The sequence below is a fragment of the Macrobrachium nipponense genome, chromosome 1, assembly GCF_015104395.2.
Source record: "Macrobrachium nipponense isolate FS-2020 chromosome 1, ASM1510439v2, whole genome shotgun sequence".
In the NCBI taxonomy this organism is placed as follows: domain Eukaryota; kingdom Metazoa; phylum Arthropoda; class Malacostraca; order Decapoda; family Palaemonidae; genus Macrobrachium; species Macrobrachium nipponense.
The window spans coordinates 83,567,087-83,577,802 of record NC_087200.1 but is presented as its reverse complement, the minus strand read 5'-3'; the positions used below and the strand labels follow the sequence as shown (position 1 = coordinate 83,577,802).

The 10,716-nt window shown below is 34.2% G+C and overlaps 1 protein-coding gene across 6 annotated transcripts in view; it reads left to right on the top strand.

Annotated features, from left to right (window-relative positions):
* The window catches only part of LOC135219418 (cGMP-dependent 3',5'-cyclic phosphodiesterase-like), a 690,625-nt gene that overhangs the window by 185,159 nt on the left and 494,750 nt on the right, over positions 1-10,716 (top strand). Inside the window, exon 2 of one of the 6 annotated variants that reach the window (XM_064256183.1) lies at positions 7,304-7,366. The exons of the other annotated variants lie outside the window; for them this stretch is intronic. The gene's annotated coding sequence lies outside the window, so the exon portion shown is untranslated. The remainder of the gene's footprint in view (positions 1-7,303; positions 7,367-10,716) is intronic. 6 annotated transcript variants of the gene reach the window in all.

Genomic DNA, 10,716 nt, shown 5'->3' with positions numbered 1-10,716 from the left:
GCGCGCACACACACGCACACACACACACACACACACACATATATATATATATATATATATATATATATATATATGTGTGTGTGTGTGTGTGTGTGTGTGTGTGTACACAATGCTTGCATGCAAATATATTTAATTGCTCTAGGTACTTTTCAGGTACAATGTTTTTCAAGTTTCACTAAGTAAAATATATGTCTTCGATAATCGATATTTATGCCAATGCATATATATGCAGCCATAAATGAAATCACAAAGCACACCCTCACAGACATAAATTTTATACACACACACAATATGTTTATATATATATATATATATATATATATATATATATATATAGATACATATACATATATATATATATCTATATATAAATGTATGTGTGAATGCATGTATGAAAGTATGTGTGTGAAAGTGAAAAGAAAATGACTTGAACCGAGGGGCTTCCATTTATTCCCACATGTCATCTGGGTTCAGATACACGTTCTTAGAAAGTCACAAGAAGTCTTCGTTATAAGATAAAAACGATCCTTGTGCCAAGCAAAGATAATGCCTGATTTGTTTTCAAACACCATTATACTGATATTTCGTCAACTCTATCTCAACACGAAGTCTTCTAGCGACTCGTTTATTACTTTTTTGGTACCTGTACCTGACCCTTGATGAGGTGTACAGATACAGGAAAGCGCTTAGTTCAAGTCATTTCGTTACTACCTTCTAGATGGTTGTGTTATAAACATCACGTCTACATTGAATGATGGAATATATATTTATATATATGCATACATACATATCAAAATATATTACACACGCTCACACACACACATATATATATATAAATAATGTGTAAGTACATCTAGAACCCCTTTAAAATTTAATGAGACTTTAGTATCTTCAATCACTACAGTCAGCGGTAAGAAAAAACCATAGCGTTCCTGTAATTTCATTATGGAGCTCTCATTTTAACTGAAGTGTACTTAAGATTCAATGAAGTGGAAGTAGCTAGCAAGGAATTAAAGTAGATATTAACTAAGGATACTGAAAAAATAAGCAGGGAGTTTAAATTGTCGCGATGAATCGTGTTTCTGGAAATTCTGCTGTTCCTTCAGATTTAATTTTTGTCTTCTATTTGGCCAATGTTTTCCTACGTTGTTTTAGCGAAGCGCATTCTGTTATGTAATGTTTTGTGAAAGTACCTCAGGAACTGAGGTACTTTCACTTGCATTCCTTAACACGTCGAAATGTGTTAAGGAATGCAAGTGTTGTAAATATTCCGTAGCTTTAGGATTTGAAGTAAGCTTAGGAAAGCAAAATTAATGAGATGTTATATTGCTGCTCTTCACTGCCCTGTATTCTTGGAGCTTTGTTTAGCTTTTCTTTAGTTGTCAGTGCATTTGCCTCGTATATATTCCACTGTATTATTTGGAGGTGAATGTTGTAAATATGATTAAAATTGTTGCCCGTGGAATGCAATTGCCTTAATCTCTCTTATAAAATGATGCAATTCAGTTACTTTGATTTTATAGAAGCAAGCTTCAATTTCAACTATTAAGCAGATCTCAGAATATTGTTTAATCAAAATTATTTGCTAATCAGCTATAGTTTTAATATTTAGTAAATCAAACAATGCACCAATCTTAATCGTAAGAAAGTGAAATTCATTACATCTTTTAGTGAAGTTGGACGATCGTTTTTGATTTGACTAACATTTTTTTCTTGTTTGTTGTCAAGATTATCCAAAATATTATAGGTAAAGTTTTGCGAAAATATCACAACCGGTAGACCTTATGACTGGCAGTGAACTGACCACATTTTAATTGACATAGTAATGTGACGGTCTCGTATCCTAGCGAGGCATTAGAAGTGACTCGGGTCAATTTGAATGTGGAGTGCGGCCTTGGCGGTAGTTTGCGGTCTCTGATTGCTCTTGATTTTAAATTCTATGCTTTTATTAGTAATACATCGCACTTGTTTGTGAACACTTTCTTCACTGATAACTATAATGCTGAAATATTACTTTTGCAGTTATTGAGAGGTCTGCTCTTGAAATTTTTCTGACAGGTATTGTTTTTATTTCGGAAGGTTCTTCCATGTGGTATAGTTTTACGCGCGCAATTGGTATTTGGGATTGATAGTGCGGGGTCCTGTATCCTCAAGCGGAGTCCTCTGTACTTCCGGTTTGTAACTTTTTCAGACACGATTTTTAAATTGGAGTTTGGATGCGGCCAAAACGTTTCTGGGAGAACAACTTTTCCATTTATCCTCCCTTTTGTGATTCCTTTTATATTCAGCTCAGTGCATCGGTCTGCTAACTGTGCAGAAAACGGAAAAATAAGGGCTTAGAGAAAGAACTCTTTGTGAAATTTTGCCTGACCAAAGCATTCTGACCACTTTGGAACCTTTGAACTAAGTTTCTGACACCTATTTTGACACACACACACAAACACACACACACACACACACACACACACACACGCGCACGCACACGCACACAAGATGGGAGTGTACTTTAACATACTAAATGAAATCGAATCTTTTGTTTTAATAATTAGTTTGAAAGAATTACTTACTGGTATTGTTGGTATAGCTCGACAAAGAAGCATGGTTGTATTATTGTTTCGATTTTTCTTGTGTATAAGTTAAGACAAGATGTCATTGATGAATTACACTAAATTTGTAAAAAAAAATAGTAAATAAAACTCGGTTTTAAGGCATCCTTTAATCTAAAGGACTCACAACAGTTTCTAACCACGTTAAGTGCCTCCAGATAAGAAATTAACGTGAAAAGGTATTTTTATGGTCCCACTTTTTCCTGTCTCTGTCTCTTTTGTTTGGAGATTAGCTAAATGGATGCAAATCTGTTTACCGCGTTTGTCTCAATAATATCTTTATTTTATTGTATAATAAAATTCAAAAATTACCTGAACTGTTTGTAAGAAAAATTATGGACTATGTTTTAATAAAACACGACTTGTTGTTAATGTAAACGTTCTAATTTTCCAGGTTTCTTTAAATGGTTTCCTAAGTCGTTTCATAGAGCTTCATTTTGGTGTGGTAGAGTTGTAGTAGTGTAAAGTCTTTAGTGGCTTTATATAATTTTGTGACATGGGTAAAAATAAACAAAAACTACCAACTCAGTCATATTAGGGGACTGATGTCATTTTCCCAAGTGTTTCTCTGTAAGGTGTTATTTGCCAGCACTTTCAGATGTTGAGGAGAAATGTTCCTGTAATAAGTAATTATTTCTCATATTACCTTCCTGCTCTTGTTCAGTAGGAGCACACCACTAAAAATCAATCCTTTTTCAGACAGATGAGGTTCTTGCCTAACTAAGGGGTGAAACCATTCATTTCTTACTGAAATGAAAGCACCCGGAATCTTATATGAGAAGCCCTTCGCTGTCTTCACTTTTAAATATATAATTAACATTTACTTATAGAGGTGTTAGGGATGTTCGTTCCTGGCTATTGTTTACATGCTTCTACAGTCGACCTTTTGTTTGATCTGATTCTGACATACTTTCTCTTTTAAGAATTGTGTATGGCTTCCTTCTCATTTTAGGCCCTTTCCTTTTTCTTCATTCTTTTTTTTTAACGTTTGGTTCGATGATGGCATTACACTGCCAGTCTGGGGTGGCTCTACGCTTGTAAACTTCTGCATCGCGTTTTATCTTGAATTATTATTGAATGACCTCTAGCAGCCTTCATGAATTGATTGTTACTGGTAATGGGACTGTGATTCTAAACATTGTATTATCCAAATACAGAAGCACCAGAACAAAGTAGTTTTTGGATAAAAAAGATGATGCTTTCAGTATTTGCTAATTGAAATATAAAGGGTCTCCTCTTTTTCCCCTCCTCTCCTGAAGAAAGCATCGTCGTCTTTTCATCTCCCTCAGGAGGCCTTGGAGGAAGCGTACACTCTGAAAGACACTCTTGCAATGTCAACCATCGATCTTCACCTTCCTCAGAACGGCTTACAGGAAGAATCTCTCCTCTGGTGTGGCTTTTTGGTGGTACTCTGAAAGTGCTGGTCTCCATTCATAAATTTCCTTTCTGGGTACTCCGAGGGTGCCAAATCTCTTCCTGCACCGAAGGTAATTGTAGGAATGTATAAGGTAGAACAGCATAGCTGAGCTGCGTCCTTTGTAAGGGAGTGCCATTTTTGGCCCTAGTAGGTATGTGGCAGGAGTAGCTCGGTTTCAATTTCTTCAGCTGCCATAGGATAAATTTCTCGTGGTATTGGCTACTCCAATGGGCTTCTTACGGACGGGAGCTTTTTGTCATCTTGAGAACTGTTTTAACAATGATTTGTTAATGGTAGTTGCTTCATGTTATTACTATTGTTGTTGTTCTTGCGCAGTCACTTAGTAGTTTTAGTTGGTATCTTTGCCATTTTTCCTGTCAAAAGGCTTGATTATGAAATTGAAACTGAATCTGATCGCTTTAGTTATTTTTTTTTTTTTTTTATGAAACCTTTAATAGGCTTGTTGTCTATTTCAGTTCTAAGAATACTGTTCTTTTCAATAGGAAAGGGGTTATGAAATCGACTAAGTTAATGAATTTATTTTTACCTCTCCTACTGAGGATGTATTATACTTGAAAATTGTGGATTCCTAAGGGCTACATTATTTTTTTTCTCCTCAAAAGAGGTCTGTAGGTGATTGAAAGAGATTGTTGTGTTGCTTTACTGAAAGGTGAACAAGGAAAGCAAGTCTTTCAGGTAGTGTAACTGAAGTCAGACGAAGAAAAGAAAGTCATTCTTTGAGAAAGTATTAATGAAATCAAAACAAGGCAGTTTATACTTCATTCAAGTGCTAGTAAATACCGAGGAAAAAATTATATTTTTTTATTACTGGGAATAGATTTTTTCCCAGTTATCTGCGAGTGGGAATGTATTGACAAAAGAAGTGGCGATTTTTACACCAATTTTGTTGTTTATTAAATTGGTGATGTAGTCCATTCTTTCTAACCAGCTGATATATCACAACTGTCGCCTATTATACTAGAAAAAAAATTAATTGTCGACTTCGATATTGAGGGTCAACATGTTTGAAGATTTTTAATACAATATTAGTAAAAAAAACCTGGATAGTTCATTTCGACACGATTTTCGCGTCGTATTTTTTTGGCAGCATTCAGATATCAATGAAAAATTTTCTCGTTGATATCGGTATTATAGTTATCTAGTTAAAAAAGTGAATTCTTTCGAAAATGATGTTTAGACAGGCACTTTCATAATCCGTTCTATTAACTCAATTATTTACGCTCGCTCAGTCTGTCCGTTGTCTGTTTCACCTCTTTACATTTCAATAACTTCAATGGTTTTCTGTGAATCAACAATTTATTATTATTGTTTCCTAATAATTTACACCGTAGTAAAGATAAATTAAACTCTCTTAATACATATTTTTTATAAAGACTCCACTGCTATTACTAATGATAATAGTAATATTGTTATTATTATTATATTATGAAAGGACAGTCACAACTGATCTATTTTTGGTTGCCTATCAGGATTTTAAACATTATAAAATATATGTATCTAACGTCCAGACATATTTTATTGGCATTTCTTATTTCCTTCTCGTGTTTTTGCACGCATTCGTCTGCTCTCCGCTGGACAACCTCATTTTAGGGCTATCTGTCAGCATGACGTCATCACAGGATTTTAAAGAATATTCAGAATAACAACAACCTAGACTATTTGCGAACAATACAGTACGTGAGTTCACGTGAAGAAATTACGTACTGTACTGTTCGCAAAAAGTCTAGATTGTTACTTGTTCTGGATATTTTCCAGAATCCTGTGATAACATGCTAGTAGATTGTCTTTAAATGAGGTTACTCCAAAAGGACAGGCGACTGTGTGCAAATCCAAGAATATATATATATATATATATATATATATATATAATATATATATTATATATATATATATATATATATATATATATATATATATATATATATATATAATGTTTATACACATTATTTAGGTATAAGCCCCTAAAGAGCAATTAATAATTAATACTAGGAATACCGTCTTTAAAGGATATTTATGTATTCAGAATAGTTTGTTTTATCCTTACCGTGCTTTAAAACCATGGTGACTAGCTGAGTTACAGGAAAGCAGTGCAGTTATTCAAATATAATAAATGATACAGACAACCGATTGAACGAGCGTGAATATGAGAGCAAACAGTGCCTGTCTAAATATTGTTTTCGAAAGAATTCACATAAATTTCATATGATGCTAAGCTGGATACTGAGTAATGCTAAGACTAGGTTGTTACCTCAAGCGAAAATCGTCATTGCTTGAAATTTTGGGTGGGTTATTTGTACCCGTACTAAATTTCTTTTATCCATATGAGGTAGATTTTTTGGACAGGTTTACAATCTACAATATTGTAAGGACCTTTTGACGCCAGTCAAATGTAGGTGAGTCTGCCATTGCTTTATCGAATTTTTATGAGTTTTTGTTCCCATGTCAAGGTTACAAATTTTACCTTTTGGATATCTTGTACGTATTCACAAGTCTTTTATTTTGTATTTATAAACTTTTTGCTGTAAATCTCTCTGCAGGACGTTTTTAACATGTTATTGAATAGTAACTGAGAAAGCAGTATACACCACTGACGTTCTCACGTCATAAATAAAACACTTAAGTTCAATTCTTATTGCATTTTTTTAATGTATTTTATTTCTTTTTTTGAAATAGATTTTTGGTTTGGGGAAAGAGCGTATTCTCTCTCTCTCTCTCTCTCTCCTCTCTCTCTCTCATGAGATAATGAGGTCCATATTTGCGAGGTATATCTGATACTATCTCGGACACAAATATCTGTTCAGGTTTTTAATTTATGCAACCCTGTTTTTCAGTCAGGTGTACAGATATATAATTAGAGGAGATTTTGTAGCATTTTAAGTTCTCACACATCATGAAAAAGCACTTTCAATGCCAACATTTGATTTAACAAATTTGTTAAGAACGCAGTAGTGTTGCCATGCTTCGATCGCTTTCAATATAATGGAGTGACGTCATACTTCCTGGATATATCGCAAAATAGGAATTCACCAGACGAAGCTGTTTAGACTCATTTTATACATTTTTAAATCCACTGAAAATAGAAAAAAAATTTTGTGCTTTCTGTTTTTTTTATATTATTCTATACATGTATGAATTTAAACTTTTATTAAATTGATGTGCCTAAACTTCCAAACTCCATTTAATTTTACAACTTTTACTTTGCTTGTGGTAGAACTTGTTTTTATTATGATTTTAATGTACTGTTTCATTTGTCACACAGGTAAGCTCCCTGCACTTGAAGTCAGAAGTAGCGAATAACCAAGATCCAGGTTTGAGGGATTAGGTAATGTAGATTTCAAGGATTTCTTCACTCTGCTTAATCTGTAGCGTTATGAACAATAAACTGGTGTGGGCTTAACTTATGAAACCTGTAATTAATATAATTTAACCCATTTCTTATCGAAAAGTTGCTTTGCTTTTTAGCCTCTTAGTTACTGTATCTCTTCCTAAGTAGTATTTGAGAAGGTGTTCCACTGGTTATTAAGCAGTGAATAGAATTACATATATAAGGAAGAGTATTACAGAAGCGGACATTGAATTATTTTACTAACATACGCAAGGTTCGTAAGGCCTCTGCATGAAATAAACTTTATGCATCTTCTGTCTTTCCCTCTTCCTATCTGCATTATATATATATATATATATATATATATATATATATATATATATATATAAGTATATATATATATATATATATATATATATATATATATATATATATATATATATTTATGTATACATAAATGGATGTATGTATTATGTATTATGTAGTGTGTGTGTGTATGTTCCAGCATAACTCTGAAACGCATTGAACAATTTCAACCAAGCTTGGTATGCATATGACTTACTATACAGAAATCGGCACTGTGGGGTTAAGACATCACTAGTACCAAAGGGCACCAAGGGGGGTGGGGGTGAGAAGGAAAGGGCTTCCCTGAAACGGGGGCAGGTTCTGCTCTTAGACTTGGTAACTAATTAAACTTTACGAATTTATCATGTCTAATTTTTAGTATACATATGGTTTACTATCTGGAAAAGAATACTGTGGGGGTAAGACACCACTGGCACCAAAGGGGTTGGGGGTTGGGAAGGGGTTGACAGAGAGAGAGAGAGAGAGAGAGAGAGAGAGAGAGAGAGAGAGAGAGAGATTATCTGTTGTCATTCAAGAGTTATCCTGTGCCGGGTTGGTTCGCTAATATATAATATATATAAGTGTATATATATACTATATATATACATATATATATATATATATATACATATATATATATATATATATACGTATATATATATATATATATATATATATATATATAGTATATACATATATGTTTGTGTGTGTGCATGTATACATACACATATCTATATGTATATATACGTATATATATACATACATACATAGAGAGAGAGAGAGAGAGAGAGAGAGAGATGGTGTGGGAGATACAAACAAATGTATTTTATTCAGAGGCCTTGCTAACCTTGTCGATATTGACAGAATATTTTTTGTTCGCTTTTATTCTTCTCTACCTTCATCGCATTTATTACTACAGAATTTTCTTTTTAATTTGACTGTCATCTATTCTTTTACGATTGCCTATCCACTTACTATTGCCGGTTAGACAGTGGTTAACAGCGAATAACTTTTGATATTAGAGGATGAAGAAGTTAGGACATTATGGAAAGAGTTCCTGAAGACACATTAGTAAAAATGCGATGAGTGAGAGACAAATTACATTTCAGCTAAACTAATGTTGAGCAGACATATTTGAGAGGAAGCCTGAGTGAGATAGTCGCTCAGTCGATTTTTTTACTTTGGCAAAAGTATGTCTGGTATTGTGATTTATTATGCCTCCATGTGCGTATGTGTTTGCTGGTGCGAGTATATTTCCCTCCGCCGGTATTTTCCATCATAAGAAAGGACTGTAGGATAAGAACGTCACATTTATGTGCTTCTCCTGTAAATGAGGTGTGCTATTTTTAACGTCGTCCTACGTAGGAAGATTTTAGAATTCCTTCAAGTCTCACATTTGCCTTTTTCTCATTCTGGGCAGACTTCGGATACCATACCCAGCCATGCTATGTTTTTTTAAATACGTACGCATCAGTAACCACTTAACCAGTAGAATGTTAAATAAGCTTTCAATAAGTTCATCGTCTCGATACGTTGAATATCGGTTCTTTCTTTCTGTCAGCCTTTCCGTTTAAATTGTTGATATGTACATACTTGTAAATTTCTGACATAATATTTCGTATCCTTTACTTCGCTGTGTGAACTGTGAACTGTCACTGACAACAATATCTAAGAATTATAGTATATTGGAGATTTTATGTTTAGGTGTTTGTAATTTTTCTGTTCTACTTTTTAAAAGGCTTGTCGTATATTAAACTACGTGTTGGGGGGTGGGGGAGAGTGCGGAAAACTGCTTAACTTTGACCAATTCTCCCTCGGGTATTGGTTGCGTCAAGATATCTGGCAACTTTCGTTGCTGCCTGAAGTTCATTAAAGTATTTCAGAAAAATTGCCAGTAAATGGTCGGGGGGTTTAGTGAAGCCGATGAACCACGTGCATTGGTTAGCCATTTCGTTGATTACTAAAAATAAACTCATTTAAGTAGAATAAATAATGGCCTGAAGAAGAATAGTTATATATTATAAGGAAGTTAAGATTTAGGAAGGAGTGACCATTAACTTGTGGGAAACTTTCACTCAAGTGAGGCTTCCTCCTTAGGCTTCATTTACTTTGATTTTCAACTTTTGGGTAAAATGTCGAGTGTCTGTTCATTATCTGAACTTCCCGCACGTAGATTTCAAGTGGTGAATATTTTAGTATTTTTTAAGACGATAACAATGTTTTTCTCTCTTTTGGTTGGCTGACTGGAAAGAGCCTAGAATTTTTGCTGAAACGTTACAGGGCTCGCCTCTGTTATTTTGGTACTTGATAGCATTAAAGGTGGTATAATTATCATAATTTGCATACAGAGTTACACACATACACACACACCTATATATATATGTGTGTGTGTGTACATATGGTAATATATATATTTGTGTATGTATATATATATATATATATATATATGTGTGTGTGTGTGTTTGTGTGTGTTCAACATTAAGTTAATGGTCCCTGCCAAATTCACGCTATTGACCGCTGAAATGTAAATGAACCTCTTGTACAGAAAACTTCCACACAACGTTAGCCCCTGAATATACTTTCACTAGAGATCAACTGTCTTGCACGTAGTCATGAACTTCTTGAAAATGAAGACTGTTCCTTTCTGATACCCCTTTCACCCCCATCTATTTCGCTTATTCTACTTATTTCCCTCCCTCCACCCCCACCCCCACCCCACTTCTAAATCATTCACTCTTAGTTATTGCCTACTTCTTGCTCTAACGCCTTATGTCGTATGTTACCAATTCATCCCAACAGGGTTTTTCTCTTCCCTTCATCAGCATTTAGAATCCACACGTCTCTTCAATGAAGGAGAGTTAGCTGAGTAAATCCTTCAAAGTTTCCAAAGTTTGCTTCCTTAGATATTCTGTGTCAGCTGTTCTTTGGTTTTCATCACTCATACTTATCCAAATTAACATTCATTGCCTCAATTTGTACCTTCTGTTTCCCCTTATAACCTT